This window comes from Rhynchophorus ferrugineus, unplaced genomic scaffold, assembly GCF_030347505.1.
Source record: "Rhynchophorus ferrugineus isolate W39M unplaced genomic scaffold, kcgeb_rfMv2 rfM1, whole genome shotgun sequence".
NCBI classification, from domain to species: Eukaryota; Metazoa; Arthropoda; class Insecta; order Coleoptera; family Curculionidae; genus Rhynchophorus; species Rhynchophorus ferrugineus.
In genome coordinates, this window is record NW_027472580.1 from 718,240 (window position 1) to 736,021 (window position 17,782).

The window sequence follows — 17,782 nt, forward strand, 5'->3', positions numbered from 1 at the left end:
ATCAAGCTTCAAAGCAGTATATGTTATATTTTGCGGAAAGTAACGTCATAAATATATACCTCTTTGAAAATGTTACGTTTCTTAATGTACATTTACGCCATGAATTACTTTTTAATCAAACAAAAGAAAAGAAAAGAGCCGCTAAAAGTCATGAACATCCAGCCCAAACTCAAAAACAAATGGCAAAAGCAGTAAATATCGTCCAAGAAATAATTAGAGGCCGATTACGAACAATGGGGAAAATCCAAAAGATGGGAAGATGGGTGCCAATTCTGTATCTAATAGTGACGGGTGATGAAGAGTGGATTTATTTTGAAAAGCCTAAGCGTAAAGGTCAGGTCGTTTTGGTCGCAAGACAATGTATTTGAAGGAACTGTAGTAGTATATTAAGAATGGTTAAAACCTGATGAACAAGTTAATAGTGACCGCTACCGATAACAAATAATCAATTTGAACTACGCATTGATTGAAAAATGTCCAGAATGGCCCAGAAGACACGGTAAAGTGATTTCTACAGCGCGATAATGCGTCTCATAAAGCAAAACCAAAAGCTTTGAAAGCGCTTGGATGGGACATACCGTCAGGTCCGTCATACTGTTCAGATTTTGCTCCGCCCGACTATCAACTTTTCCCATCAATGGGACACGCTCTCGCGCAGCAGCATTTCACCAATTTCGAAGAATTTTGAAAATGATGCACGATGAATAATTTTACTCAAAAGTACTGTACAAACAGTTTAGGTTAGCATTCACAAATTGTCTGAAAAATGGGCAAGATGTATAGACTCATATTGCCAATACATTGAATGAATAATAATTTCCATATTGTGAAAGTTTTATAGTTGGTTTAAGTGAATTTATTCGTGTACATTTTAAATAATACCCCATGTTATATGGACGGGTTCGATGTCTAGCATTTCTGCCATTTTTGTGGACAAACGATTATTCCGTCGTTGGAGAATCTCTGATCTGAACCTGCACCAAGTAATTTTCACAAACCTCCTTTGGCAAGACTATTAACAGTAAAATTAATAACTTAAACAGATTCAAGCAGCGTGTAATAAATAACTGTATAAAAAATGGTACTAAAAGATATAAACAAAGTAATATGACATACACAATATTTATTTATCAATTAATAAGGTGTTGTGGCGCTATTTCCTTTTAAAACAGTTGCAATTCTTCGGAGAAGGGATTTGTAGACTCTCTGAATAATATTCAACGGAATATTGTCTCAATCTTAAACCAATTGTCAATTACTTCAACGATGTTGGAGATGGGAATGTACTCCTCATTCTTTACTCCCCATAATGGTTCAATTATATTGAAGTTTGGCGTCTGTGCTGACCATGAAAAGTATTTGATGACGTCTTGATGCTCTTCAAATCAACCTTAAAACATTTTTGTCTCTGTCTATAGGCACAATATCATATATTATCAGAATATGGCAGTGTCTGGCAGCTATATGCTACTTATCAAGAACTTGATCACTAATGATGATCTCGACTCATTCGCAGTAAAACCATATATAAAAAATGTGTTTTCATATTTTTTGTATGCTGTCATTACCGTAGATACTATTGCTAGTGCCATCTATCAACCTTGTCCTCTTTCGAAGTCTAAAGGATCACTTATTTCATCATCGCTTATTTTAATTATCGCAGAACAGAGCACTGATATATAACTTGCCAAATTTGGCGTATTAACTGAGTAATACATAGGCGTTGTATTATTTACATGATAGCAGTATTAACATGCAACAAGATAGTTATACTCTATTGCGTAATGTTTATGTTATTTTTTACTAATGCTTTTGCACTAACAGTGGAGCAAGATATATTCAAATGTAACTTTAAAACAATTGATTATAGTTTACTAATAATTTTGCCTATATTCGTTATATTTGTGTACTCATTATGGCGAACCTGGGTGTATTATCATCATTATGAATCATTGTCAGAGTTTAAGCAGTCACGTACTTTAGTTTCGAGTGGCAAGCTTCAAGTGTTTAGCTTCAAGTGTTATTATAAAATAAGACTTCAACTATGTCCTAGCTTCTCATTTCAGGTATATTAGCAGTTATTTTTATAAACTTATTCAATCTTTAAGTTTATTATACAAATAACAGATATAGCTTTTTTCACAAATTTAAGTAATAAATTAAGAAATACCATACTTTGAAGAACTAGTTGATAATCCAAGTAGTGTTATCTTCTAGCAATTAACATTTCCACAATAAAGCATCTAATTTTTAACAGGATATGTATATAAAACATTTAGATACTTAGAAATAAATGTATCTCAATTATTTTCAGATAAAAATTAAACTTTTGCTGACTCGGTAAATTGCAGATTCGAATTCAACGACTACATTTATCTTTGCTACTGTTTATAATTGTGATTAATCCTCAGAAACATTGCAATATCTAACAGGAGTAACGTCAGTAATTAGGTTGAGTAAAATCATACGTCTTCTGGGCTATGGTTCGAAGCCCCTGTTAGTTAAACTACTTACACCATAAGATTTTAAAACACAATAAAAAAATTCAAATTATAGTTTGATTTAAAATCCCGGAATATAAGAAAAACCCTCTTTCATTTATATTCTTTGTTATCTACTACCTAATGTACTACTACTTAAAAATACATTATCTAACTGGACTTAAATAATAATTAGTAATAATTATTTTAAAAGGAGTTAAATTGAAAATAGTTATTTTTAATAACACAAATTAATGATTTTAGATGTATACGCAAGACTATTTAAGTAAACTTCAATTCAATTCATGTAGAAATCCGTCGACTATGCATAAAATATATCAATTTATGTATCTTTGAAGAACACGGATTTTTAAAGCATCTGCCAGGCCTTTCAGAAACTGCTAACGCGAAAGCCTGGCTATTTGGACAAACGAAAATCTCTACGGGCGATATACACTCGGAAATGACTTTTTAACGTGGCAGTTCTAGTTTTAAAATGTTTTTAAAAGATACTTCTACGAACGAAATTGACCATCAAATAAAAAATCGACGACTACAACTACGGAGTGCCAAATACCCGTGTATATTCTTCTTTTTCTATTGAAATGTGATTTCGTAGTTTAGTTATAATGAAGAAAATAATAAACTGACCAAAAAATATAGGAAGACTTTTGAAATAAGATGCAGTCCTTGAAACACCTGCTGAATTAGAGTCCTGGGATGGCTTTTAATTCTATAATAATCTACTTAAGCAACTTAAAATTTTATTCTCGATAGTTGTGAAATAAGATGCATTGTGCCATTTAATTCTAAGTCGAGAGAAAAATAGTAACACTGAAATAATGTTAGTAGCTGACAGATTTTGATTACTGTAATATTATGATTGTATATAAATCTCCACCTTTCTATAACAAAATTCCACCAATAGTTATTATATTATTATAAAATTAGATTCTATTCCTTCGTTCTTCTTATACACATTCCTTCCTTATTTTCTGTCATTGCTAAATCTTCTTGCTTAGATCAGGGTTTTTCCTTTCCTCTGAAACATTTACCCGATATTCATCCCAGGTTTGCTTAGGTCACTCCCTGATATTCCTCCACTCCATCTTTGCTCCCAAGACTCTCTTTAGATGTCTTGTGTCCTCCATGCTCTGTACGTATTTCTACCAACTAAGGTTTTTTTAGTTTTTCCTTTCTATGAATTCTTTCAATAATTCAATACTGAGGTGTTTGCTTATTTCTTCAGTTCTCAACCTGTCCATCTATGTCAGACATTCTATTCTACTAAGGTATTTTATTTCTTTCACTTGTAACTTAATTTTAATTCCTTTTAACAATACACAAGGTTTGCAACCAAAAATTAGGGTTGATCTATAAATTACTTGTACACTTGTTACATTTGCTGATGACACTGCGATGATAGCTGTCGGAGACAATAGTGAAGAAGCCTCACGAAAATTACATCAGGCCAGTGACAATATAAATAATTGGACACATATGGCTTGGAAAATAAGAATTAATGAAAGTAAATCTGTACATGTGCAGTTCACCTATAAACAGACTGTACAAGCACCAATAACATTAAATAATAATATCATTCCATATAGCGACAACGCTAAATATCTCGGAAGGAATCTTGATGCAAAACTTTGCTGGAAGGAACATATAAAGAAGAAAAGAAAAGAACTGGAATTAAAATATAGGAAAACGTACTGGCTAGTTGGAATTAAATCACAATTATCAGTACTTAATAAATTGTTATTATATAAGGAATTACTGAAATCTATTTGGACATACGGAGTTCAGTTATGGGGATGTTCTGCATAACATAAACAAAATAAAACTTTTTCAGAAAAGTGATGAGAGGTATTGTGGACACACCCAAATACTATAGGACTGATTACCTGCAACGAGACCTATAAATACCCACAGTCAGTCAAGAAATCAAGAGAATTGCAAGGGGACATGAGGAAAGACTCCATTCTTATGAGAATATTGAAGTATTGCAGCTTTTGGATAACACCAGAACAGGACACAGACTCAAAAGTATCAAACCATCTGATCTTGTGTCGTGTTGTGTAGTGGGGTGCATATAATAAGAAATACAGCAGTGACATGTATAATCATTATTTCACCAGAGACTGAGATAGGGCCTATGGGTCATCCTAGTTTTATACCTAGATTTATGTTAACATAAAGACAAATTATAGGTTAGTCGGTAATGCCTAGTAACAATGTAATAATTGAATATTTAAAAAAATATATTCTATATTCTCTTAGTATTATATTTTATCTGTTTAGGCTTTTCCGTATGTTATCTGCAATATCTCCTTGAACCATTTCTATTTTCTCAATATTTTTATACCCCAAGTTTATTTCTGTTTTGTCTATTTCAAATTTCTTCATTATTTCGAGTTTTAGTATCATAAACAGGGTTGGGTTTAAATATCGGCCTTTTTATAGTCCCGCTTTGGTTTCGAAAGTTTTGTTTTCAGGTTGTCTGGAATGACGGCATATTCTGTATATTTTTAATCATTTTTAAAATTTTATTAGTTACACGTCTTTATTCTAATATAACTAATAGTTCTTATTGCTCTCTTTTTCAAATCAATAAAAGCTATATATATATATATATATATATATATATATATATATATTTATTTCTAGTTGAACTATTTATACTATTTCTCTTATCGTTGTAGGACTTTGTATATAACTTTAAAATACTGGTCATCTTATATCAGAATCATATTATTTTCGAGAACTGTTACTCTACTAATATAACGTGAAGAATTTTATTGAAGGCAGGAGTTTATAATTTCACAAAATAATAAATAATAACTAACTATTGAAAAACAGTGGATAGACATATCTCTGAAGATCTCAAATTAATTTGACAAACAATTTCTCACTTACACGCAACTAATGCGACCCTCGTAAGATACGTGAAGAAATTTGGTAATTGTTACAGAAACAAGTAAAATCATTCCAAAACAAACCAGTTACTCAAACTGACCCAGCAGACACGATAAAGTGATTCCTCTTATGACAATATTCACCTACATATTTTGGTATTGGACATCATGTAATTAAAACAAGCTAATTGGCAAATTTCACTGCTTCTGTCTTATTTACCCAACGTTGCTCTTTCAGATTACTGCTTGTTTATATTGATGGCATGTGATGTATCTGAAAACTATTTCACATCATGTCAAGATATATTTTTAAATTTGGTCGTTGCCCACTAATCTACAATTTTCACTTTTCTTGATTTTCTGAGTGACAGTCGGGACCTGAAGGTCTTGGTGCAAGTAAGCAAGTTTTAATAGCATCTATCTGGATGCATTTTATACTTCTCCTAATACTTCTCAAGACTTTGTTCTGCAACACTTGTATTATATTTATATTACTTTTCGTAGAAAATCCATATAGCTTTTAATACTTGCTTGTATAATAGCAATTATTATGTACTAACATGTGTGATTTTCTTCCAATTAACCAATGCTTTTTCGTATATTTGAAATCCAGCTCTTTTCTTTTCTTTTTTACTTGCTTCTTCCCGCGAAGTTTTGCATCGAAGTTCATTCGTAGATATTTAAAGTTTGTTGCCATATGGAATGATATTACAAATTATTGTTATTGGAGCTTGTGCGGTTTGTTTATACGTGAACTTCACACTTGCCTGTTGCATTCTTTGCGTGACTTCTCCGCTATTGCCCCCATCAGAAAGAATCGCAGTACCATCAGTAAATATCGCTTCTAAGATATTTTATAAACTAAAATAAGAACTTTATCAGAAACAATTTAATATGAATTTAAAATCTGAAAGTTTAAAGGCTTTAAGGGACTTAGTGTGATTCAAAACGGGGACGTACTATATTTATTAGTTAATTAGTTAACTTCCCATATTATTTCATCCCTATCTCTACTACCTAATTTTACGTGCTTTTGTTTAATGGAAAATTAAAGGACAGTAGCTGAGATTATAAATATAAATTGGTTCATAATATTATACGAGCTGCTCATTTATAATTAACATTAGTTAAATTAGTCGTTTGTGCAACAATATTTTGTTGATAAATTGAATTTATTTTAAATCAGTAATCCTAATTTTTAATATATAAAATTCGAACTACAATAAAACATGGTATTAACATTTGTTTCAATTTGTGCGATAAAAGCAAGTATATTATGGCTGTTAAGCCTACAATTACTGAGAATAACAAATCCAATTAACCATGCAAAACAAATGACTGTATGTTAAATAATACAAGCATCATTTATAAGCCTGTTGATATCAGTTTATTTCGTAAAATTTAGGCGAAGGATTTTTGAGAAGTAACTCGTTAGGTTTATTGGATGTGTTTTTCTCTCTATAATTGGTTTTAACCTCTTAAGCTAACAGAAGTTTTTTAAACACCTAAAATATTACTGGGGGCAGTGGCATAACAGGTCAATTGAAAAGTCCCCGGCCTACTATAGTAAAACAGTTCTTATGTATATAATTCATTTCAAGGGTGATACTCTGATTATAGCGACTCTCCAACCTTTCGATACCGTGTACGATTTGTCCTTTGCTTCAATATAAGCCTCATTTTCGGCTATCACCTCTTCATTTGACGATATTTTTTATTACATAGTCGCTGGTGGCCAGATCTGGAGAATACGGTGTATTAGGAAGCCCAATTCATGAATTTTTGCGATCGTTTTCACTGACTTGTGACATGGTGCATTGTCTTGGTGAAGCAGCACTTTCTTTTTCTTAAAATGCGGTCGTTTTTGACCTTCAAACGCTCCAATAACACTATATAACCGTCGCTGTTAATTGTCCTTCCTTTTTCAAGGCAGTCAATGAAAATTATTCCAAACGCATTCCAAAATACAGACGCCATAACGTTGAGAGCCGACTGTTGCGTTTTCCCACGCTTTGGAGAGGCTTCATCCTGTGCAGTCCACTCGTATGACTGTTGATTGGACTTTGGAGTGAAATCATGGAGCTATGTTTCATCCATTGTGCCATATCGATGCAAAAACTCGGGTTTATTACGCTTGATCATCTTCATACACTACCCCGAATTATCGTTCGTTGTATTTGGTCAAAAGTGAGCTCGCCTGGCATCCACTTTACACAGAGCTTTCTCATACCGAAATATTCGTGAATGGTATGATGTACACATTCAGTTGATTAGGCTTAGGTCGTTATATCGTTAGGTCTATAGGATTTTATTTCATTTGGCGATTTTCCATGTGTTCCAAACCCATCTTCCAAAGCCTTGGGATATGTTTTAGTTCAATCAAGTTAGTGAGTTTTATAATTTCCTTCCTTGTTACGTTTTGCAGCAATTGTCCTATTATTAAGTCATAACCTGGTGATTTATTTGCATTACCAACCTTAACAATTTTGGTTACTTCTTTCGGCGAGACTACTTGAAATCTTGAATATTCACATTCTATGTCCGGTTTTCTATAAATATTTGGCACAATTTCCACCTGGGTCTCTTATAGGTGGACTGTGTAAACATGACCGTTTTTGATATTTGGTAATTATCCAGAGAGAATAATCTGTTTTCTGTTCATCTCTTAGATTTCTCAGATAGTTATCTATGAATTTGTTTTTAATTTTCAGTGTTTAGAAAAGGCAAGCCTTGGGTTATATTGTTTAAAACATTACAATTTCCAGGTGTTCTATTTTGTTGCAATTTTTTTCGTAGCTTTCGTTTTTCAGCTTCCATTTCCTTGATGTCTTTCGGATAATTAATTTCCTTAATTGTTCTCTTAATTTCTGGATTACTATTCCAAACAGCCTGTTGGATATCTACAACGATTTTTTTTGGGTCAAAATTTAATTATTTCGCTTTGGCAGAAATATAATATAAAACTAGCAAGAAAGGAAAAATATTATAAGCACCGCTTGGTTTTTTTTGAAGTTCATGACGAATAGTAACAATTAAATCAGAATAAAATAAAATACTACCTGCTAAATGGTATATTCAATAATATTTAAAAAAATCTTTTTCCAAACTTATTAAATTGGTCCTTGTACAACACTATTAGGGAATTATATAAAAACTGGATATGCTTCATATTTCCATAAAAGCAATGAAACATCAAAAATACGTACTTTTTTGTCGTTGAAATATATGCAAAAAACTTTGCATTAATTCCCGAGTATTTCCGATTTTGAAATTAAGGTAATTTTACTGCTAAACTGTTTAGCATTGGCTGAATTCAGATAATCAGGGTTTTCGATGCCGTATATATTAGTATGACAAGAAAGTACTGACAGTTTTGGTTAATTAAATTATATTAAGTTTCGCACTTTTTCACTTCCCGTTTTTAAAGTTCAATGAACGCAGAGTTATTTCATCAGAAATATATCTAAAGGTTATAGTGTAATAATATATAATTGACCAAATTAAACGTTTCTTCGCAAAAAGATGACTTAATTTATATTTGATATTAAATATTTGCATTTTTACATGGCTCTGCATTATGAACCAGGAGCCCAGTAGGTTTTTAATATTTCCTGATGTTGATTTTGTGGAAAAGTATAATTAGCTACATAGATTGAGCCAATCTGAGAGAAGTAATATCATTCAAGATTTTGATTTGTCGAAATACAATCTCAATGACCAATGTTGGAACAATGGAATCTTCTGAAGAATATAAAATGAATTGGCTATCTTAATAAAATATATATCGCCTACTTTAAAAAAAGGAAGTAAGTACTTGACCCTTTAACAGTTTATGTTTAAATAAAATGAAGTAAAATTTAAATATTCTAAACCTCAATTTAAAAAAAATAAATTGTGTTTTTATCAGCTGATGCCAACCCAGCTTACTTTATCACTAATATTCTAAGACTGCTTAATATTAATATATACTTAAGATATTCAAACGAAAAGCATGTATCGCTTTATTTCTCCTATTAAAATCGTAGCAATTTGAAAAAACGCGAATAAAAATTATATTTTCGCGGGAAATAGTCGTTAAATTTGAATGAATGCCATCCATAAATTTAAAAGAGTTCACTCGACGATTTATTTCCGTCGGAGAGCATCATGAAAAAGGCCTTAAAACAGGGACTCGTAAGTTTAAAGAGGCGTTACCGAGACTTTTACTTCCTTTGACGTGTCGTATCGGTGAAATTTTTATCTTGTCGGTCGTTCGTCGGAAAATTAAACCGCGGAAAACATGTCCATTCGCGATTTTTTTCGTCATTTTACTGTCTCTATCTATATATATATATATAAATTAATTCCTATTTCCCTTAGTCGTGAACATCCCTTTTCTTATAGTTTTCTAATACATTGCAGAGGTTTTTAAGAAAAAAATATGTCCTAAAAAAAATTTAAGCATTTATACCATAGACATTTAGACGTCACTCGTTTGACAGTGATAATTTGACAAGTATTGTTCAACAGTTATATCAGTGGGCATTACAGATTAGTATATAGAGTGTTATATAATTTCATATAATTACAAAATTGTTTTGAGTTGTCTTAGCAAGAAGGCTCTGATAACGTCATTTTGCTGCTTCTAATTGGCTAGTTTAAACTCCCATTACAGACATTTGTAAAGAAAATTTTATTAGGAAGTAATTTCATTGGTTGATGATTTCATACGCATCATGCGACTAACCTCTTATGTGTCATTTTACTGGCCAATTAGTATTGAAATAAAACCCAAATGTAATATCTCAAAAAATTTATTAAAGAAAATTCTACATATATATATATATATATATATATATATATATATATATATATATATATATATATATATATATATATATATATATATATCAATATTATAAAATATTAAAACACTAAAATATAAGTGTATATAAAGTATATAATTGAGAACACAACATAACTCCTGGCAAATATAAGCAAAATTGTCCATTGTTGTTTGTTTTGGTGCTACCAATTTAAAAAAAGATGTTTTAAATATTCTTCAGGCTAGAGATAAAATATTTTTAATCCTTTAGATTGAAAGCAGATTAAGTTTGTCTATTAATATTTTATGTACTTGTTCGACACAAAAATGTATTGGGGCAACTTAAAAAAAAATTACAATTTTATTGTTAAGATTTTGGAATGGCTAATTCAAATGTCAGATAACCCAAAATTGATGTCAAATATACTAAAAAGTAATATTTTAAAGAACGGTAACAAAAATTGAAAGGCATAAAGTAATATACTACAAAATTAAAATTACTGGTGTGCTCTAACGTGACTTAAAGATACAGCTCAAAGATCTATTAACAATAATAATAAAGCAATAATGTGATACTATCTTGTCTATAAAATCAGTCTCATCTTGTTGGTCTACGAGTTGTATTCTTTTATTTAGTATTAATATATTTTCTAAACATATTTGTTGAAGAATTAACTTATTTGACTCCATGCGTAGTCCCAAAATAAAACACTTTCAGTGGTTAAGTAGCTTTAAGCTAAGCTATTAATTATAAATGTTTTAATTAATATATATTTGTTTAAGTAAATGGACTCTTTCATAATGGGTAAGCATTTAATTTATGGCACTTTATAAACAACTTTTTAAGGGTATCAAAATTTGGCTCTTTATATATTGAATGGCTTTGCATTAATACTTTCCTTATAGTATAGTCATTTTGCTATCTCCCCATTTGGACAAATTTTGGGTACAAACTCTGGGTAATATTGGCATATCTTTTGTTGTATTCCTATAATAAACCATATAAAATAAAAACAATATACTACACAAAACTTTCTTACCGCTAATTTTCAATTTCGGTATGTATTAATTTGATACAATGTTATCCATTCATTTTATAATAAACGACTGGACATAGTCTTTTAGTTTAAAAAAATTAAACAAAAAAAAACGTTGAAACATAGTTAAAATGTTTTGAAATAATTCTAACATACATTTGTTAAATATGCATTTAATAAATATAATTATACTTCAATTTATACTTAACAAATGATCTATTTATTCTAATAAATACTATATCCTGCAATGTACAGAGGCTAGAGCAAGGTTAATTGAAGTGCTACCAGCTTTCCAGTTTATTGGGTGTTTTGCTGGAAATAACTTTTCACTTAAGAGAAACTAAATCCTAAATTTAGGTAATAATTTTAAATAAGTATCAATTTAATTATAAATAGTTGAAATTTTGGCGGATATTCCCTGTTGTAATAATTAAAAGTGAAAACACATTTGTTTTAATATTAATAGCAAAACTTATATAATTTTTAACAATATATGAGAATCTAGCTATAATTATTTGATCGATTGATACTAATTTGCTTAATATTCATTTTAGATATGTTAGATATAAATATTTAATTTTTTTATTTTAAATAAATATAAAATTAATTTCCTCTTTTTTTTATTTCAAATTAGTCCGAGACTAGACACATTAATCTGTTAAAATAATTTAAAATTATCTATACAATGGTTAGTTATATACAAATAAAAATCACTTACAACCTGAATGTTCTCTCCTGTGTATAAAAGACTATTTGCTTCTTTGTAGATAGTTTGTTACTGACAATGTCCATCCTGCTGGCGTCGTCCGTTTGTCAAAGGCCCACTCAGTAACAAGGTTTAAAGCCGAATGCTGTTAATACAAGTGGAGTTCGGTCGCTTTGTGTGACGTATATAAAGGATATCTAAGGATTTTCTAAAAATCCTCAGATAGAAATTTAGATTAATGTTGTTTGCTATTAAAAGATATATTTAATTATTAATTAATGAAGTTTTAATAAGGCTACCAAATTATTATCTTATATAGGGGATGGATAAAAAAACTTACGTTACGTGTACTCTTACGTATTACACTTAACGTATATACAGTGTTTGTTTATTAATAAGCTATTGACTCAAACTTTGCTTTTAAAACAACATTTTGATTCGAGACAACAACATCAAGATTTGAGTTTTTTTTTTATAATTTTCATTATTCATCTGTCTTTAACTTCGGGTTTTGTCCACTATTCCACTTCGCCGATGACGTTTTACCATGTCTAATAAAATGCTTATAAATATACTGAAATATAACCTACAATGGTTGGCATGAAAACTGAGCAATACATACGCTTCACATTATTTATACGGAAACAGTATTGCCAACACGTATCAAGATGTACTATATTGCATAGTGTTCATATTATTTTGTCTATCCCCTGTATACGTTTGTACTTTTATACATTCAATTAATATTTGTTTTTCAATATTTCCGTTTATTGAAATCCATAAATATAAAAGATGTAAAAGATACAGGATTGCTTTTAATTTTTTGTTTGTTTATTGTTTATTTAACTATCTGTTGATATGGCCTCAAACAATGCCATTAAAAAATATAAATATTTCAGCTGAAAACAAAAAAAAAGAACACGCGATATACCTAAATCGGATTTACGCAATATCTAGTAATAAAAAGAAAAATTCATTTAATAATTTCTATATCGAACAAATAAATAATGAACGAAAAAAATGACCCGGTCGCAAAATTATTTGGTAGGAAAAGCATTTTAAATCGTTAAATCTGGAAAAAATTATTCTCGTCCAAGCTTTCATGTTAGCGAAATGAAGTTTATATTTAAGAGAAGGAGAATAATAAAATTAAATATTTAAGGGATAAGGGTTTATAGGAAATTGCTACATAATATTTAAAGGGCAATTTTAACAAAATATATTAAATATATTAATATATTAAAAAGTATAGGTTATGTTATTATAGTGTATATTGTTGAAGGTATAAGTAATATTACGCAAATAAGTTATGAAATATGATTGAATTAAATTTTTAAACAATAAAACGTTAAAGACAAACTCTATTATATACGTAGCCGTTGTCCTATCTGAATAGGTTATAGTTGTTGTAAAATTATTTTTATGTATCTTCGAAATGGAACTATTTTTACTAAAATTTCCATTGATACCTCTATGTGGAACGGTTTTCTGGTTTTAGTTTTAATGAAACCAAATCGCAATAGCGTACGTATGAAAAACTGAACTATTAAAATCTATCTTTGGTGGCCGTTCACCTTAAACTGCAAGGGTATGTCCAACTTCAAATAGACTATATTAGTTTACGGCAAATTAAGTTCGCCTTTGGTAGCCTTGAACTAAGATGCTTCTATCGGGAATCCACGGACTAGAGGTGTATTTTAGAGCTTGAATGTTTCTTACTTGTAATAGTTTATAAGTAGGGGCCTTTGAGCACCTTCAGTCCATTTTTTGTGACTCTCAGAATCAGCTTCGATACTTTTGCTTCAATTCTACTTAACTACACCAAGAAATGCTTCGATTAACAGAAAATTATTTTATTCTTTTGAAAGAGAAGACGACCTGTTGAACGGCGATACAAAATCATCACATATTGGAAAATAAATCAAACTGCTTATGTCTAGACGTCTCAATCATCATCACCATTCAGCCTAATTAATAGCCAACCCCGTCGCGTGAGGTAACATTACCTAAAGAGATGAAGATAAAATTGAAATAGAAAGATTCCCAATGAAGAGTCATTTGTTGATAACTATATCATACTATATATATACTCGATAATACTCATTGAACATATATAAATTGTTATACTAGAGTATGATCTTTTGTCAAGATATAAAAAATATGATTTTAAACAACAAAAATAAAAACAAAACATGCCTTACCATTTATTAGTATCACGTATGTTATGAAAAATGACTTCCTCCAGGCAAACCTGCTAAATCAAGAACTCACTAGGGACTCAGTAGGGACAGTAGGGAAAATTCTGCAAAAAATTTTGTAAACCACATGTAGTATACTGCAGATCAACTTTTTGCCACTCAACCAAGAGAGAGCTTAGAGCATTAAGAGAATTCCAGAGGGTCTTCCTTAACTTTTGCTGAGTCACTCAGGAAAAACTAAAATGATCTTCCAGAATATCTGGATTGACTGTCCGTATATACCTAGAATGTTCTAGAATATGGCTTCATTGAATAAGTATTACCAAAGGTATGCGTTCCAAAAAACTATTTTTTATTGAATACATGAAAACCAAAATTATTTATTATTTAATTATTTATCCTCAACCTTATATTAGATATTGAAGAATCCATTAACAAGGATTTGTGATGTAATCTTAATTTTTTTCTATATTCAGTAAATTATGTTCGAAATTCGAATAACCATATCGTTTTATTAGTTGTAAAAGTATTTTTCTTAAGTTTCCTCTTGTGATTTTTCGTAAATTAAATTTGGATTGCAACATGAAAATATCAAAGGTATTTTTTAAGTCGTTAAAAGTTACGCGCTCTTTAACTTTTAATTTTCAACAAATTTAATTCAGTTTCGTACAACGTGATTGTTTGATTGGCGCCTGTGGCGCTATAACTGCCTACCATGATATTTTCTTTTATGTAAAGTTTTATTTTATAGTAAGAAAAAAGTTAAGCGAGGAACGCTGCTAAATTTAGATATAATATCACATAAAGTACGTAAATTTTTTTAAATCTTAAGAACTACCTTATATTTTTCTCGTAAGTAGTTTCTCTTAGGGTTCAACAATCTGCCCAGTGAGTAATAAGTATTTCTTGTTCTATTATATACATAACATATAGAAAAATGCTTCATAAATGATTTGCTTTGGAAAATATATCATTCTAAATCTGACTCTGAGCAAATTGAGGTATTTATTCGTACTGCAGTACCTTGATATTTAATCGTAACTATGATTTGCATTCAAAGAGTTAATTCATTTAATGAAGTTTAAGTCCAAGTAGTTTTCGTTTTGCAAATATATGTTTTTTCGAAGACAGACATCAATATATACATGCATGCCAAGGCATTTGCATCCCCTACCTCAGGGGATAGTTGGAAAGTATTGATATTCACTGGAGATCATATTCTTCTATGGAAAGTAAAATTATGCGCGTAGATTTTGTTCAATTTGTTTTGATTCTTTGATTGCTTTTAATTTAACCGGCAGTGGCGTTTATGCAGATGGTTCAATAAGTTAGCTTATCTCCTTAAAGAAAATAGTTCTCGAAGAAACTAAAAAAGGTCTTTAAACCTACACATTTCATATATTTCATACATGTTAAATAAAATAGATTTCTAGCAAAATAAAAGTTTTAACTCCAACTTTCATAACTTTATCCCATACTATTATTATAGATATTTATAATAATTTAGTAATTTAATTGTAGTCCTTAGTTCATCAAGTGTTGGTCATTAGGAAATTTTATGTTGGAAATACTACTATAATGGTAATAATACCCGAAAGACTCCATTCAGATTATAGTTGAGTAAAAGTTAGAACTAGTTGAAACAAAGGCTTTTATTAAAAGCAAACCAATCACGAAATATAAAAAGCATACCAGGCAACATAATAATATTTATAATTATTTAAATTTGTCATTTCTATTTTTTTTTTGTTACAGAACTAATCTAACAAGACTTGTGAACAGGTAAGTTTTTAACAATAATAAAATATCACTACATAGTATAAAACAAAGTCGCTTTTTCTGTCCCTATATCCCTATGTGCGCTTAAATCTTTAAAACTACGCAACGGATTTTGATGCGGTTTTTTTCAATAGATAGAGTGATTCAAGAGGAAGGTTTATATGTATAATACATGCATAATATACTAAGGCAACATTGCTAATTTTAGAGGTTTCTAAAGTGATGTCGTAAATTAACCTATTTTTTTAGGCTTACTTAACAATTAGCAAAAACGCTGCCTAACCCTACGAGTTAGATCAAATTAATGTACTACAGTATTGTACACCATAAAAAGGTCTACAAAAAAGTCCGCGATGGTATATGTTTATCTTTTAGGGATAACCCACATTAACCATTTTTATTGTTTACTTTTTACGTGAGAAAATGGCTTATTTACGAAGCTATTTTAAGCAATACGGCATTAATCCTTATCAAATTAAGTACCTTAAATACAGTGTGCAATTAATATAGATCAATATGGTTCCTTACAGCATATAAATTAAACAAATATTTTCGGAGATATTACAAATTTAAAATTTGCGTTTAAAAATATGTAATGTAATAAAAATTGTTTGAATTTAGATATTACAAAGATAGCAGGAAATCTTCATACTAAGTATAGGGGCAGAGGAATTGTTTTACTCCAAATTTAATGCGTGCAGGCCAAGGGCAGTAATGAATGAACCAAAAATACTGGATCGATTTTAATCATGTTTTCATTGAGTGACATAGGCATATATATTTTATGCCCGTGCAAAGTCGGAGCGGGCCGCTATGTTTTTATATACAACGTTCATATTTTTTCTGTAGTGTATTTAATTTAGTATCAGCATTGCACCCGTGCGAAGCCGGGGCGGGTCGCTAGTTTAATATAAATCAATGATATTTTTTCCTATCGACACTTAAAATTATGATCTAAAATAAGAGTTATTACTGAGATATATGCTCAATTATAAATATTCTATACTAAATATCAGTTATCAAAATTTTGTATAGCTCGTATATATTCAATTACCAATTTCACCAAATAATTTGATAACGGTATCAAATTTAAAGTGGTCCATAAGCTCTTTAACCAAACCCGGATTTTCCTATTTCGAAAGAGGTTCACTTTATGTAAATTTATCATTAACATTAATTATGTAGAGGATATATGTAGGTCACTCTAGCAAGGTTAATTTGTAAGACACGTAGTAAAGAGTGTATTATTTGTTTGAAAAATTAAACCACGATTTTTATATTTCAATAGATAAGTGTCTTTAAAATAACTTTAAATAAAATAGTCTCTATAAAAAAATTGAAACAGGTTTTCAACAAAAAGTTGAATTGAGACAAAAGTAGTATATATATTTATCTAAGTGAAGATTATCTGAACGAAATGGTACACATATACGTTGAAATAAAATGTCTGTTTGTAATTTTGAAGCTTAATTTAAAAAATTGGTATTCTCTTGAATATTTCTCTAAGAGCACACAGATTCGGCATTGAAAAAGTTATTTTCATTATTTTGAAATAATTTTCATATGAGTCTATCCAAAAATTCATCCAATAGTTGCCTTTTTCTTCTTGTTTGAAAATGATATCCTGTTAGTAACTGTAAATATCCAATGAATATAGAAATACAGGTAGAGCTTTCAATATAAGGCATGCTATATGGATTATTGTGAATTTGAGGATGATGTGACGAAATGTTAATAATATAATGATATTGTTCGATTTGAAATTTCAATTTCATTTCTTCATTTTCAGCTCCCTGCAACTTCTTTAACTTAAAATCGAAATTATCATGTGCTTCTAAAAGCAATTGATTTATATGATAT

General features: G+C 29.9%; 1 protein-coding gene across 2 annotated transcripts in view; it reads left to right on the forward strand.

Annotated features, from left to right (window-relative positions):
• Tk (Tachykinin) overlaps positions 1 to 17,782 on the forward strand; it is a 209,286-nt gene that overhangs the window by 30,328 nt on the left and 161,176 nt on the right. The window contains exon 2 of one of the 2 annotated variants that reach the window (XM_076413746.1): positions 15,899 to 15,925. The exons of the other annotated variant lie outside the window; for it this stretch is intronic. The gene's annotated coding sequence lies outside the window, so the exon portion shown is untranslated. The remainder of the gene's footprint in view (positions 1 to 15,898; positions 15,926 to 17,782) is intronic. 2 annotated transcript variants of the gene reach the window in all.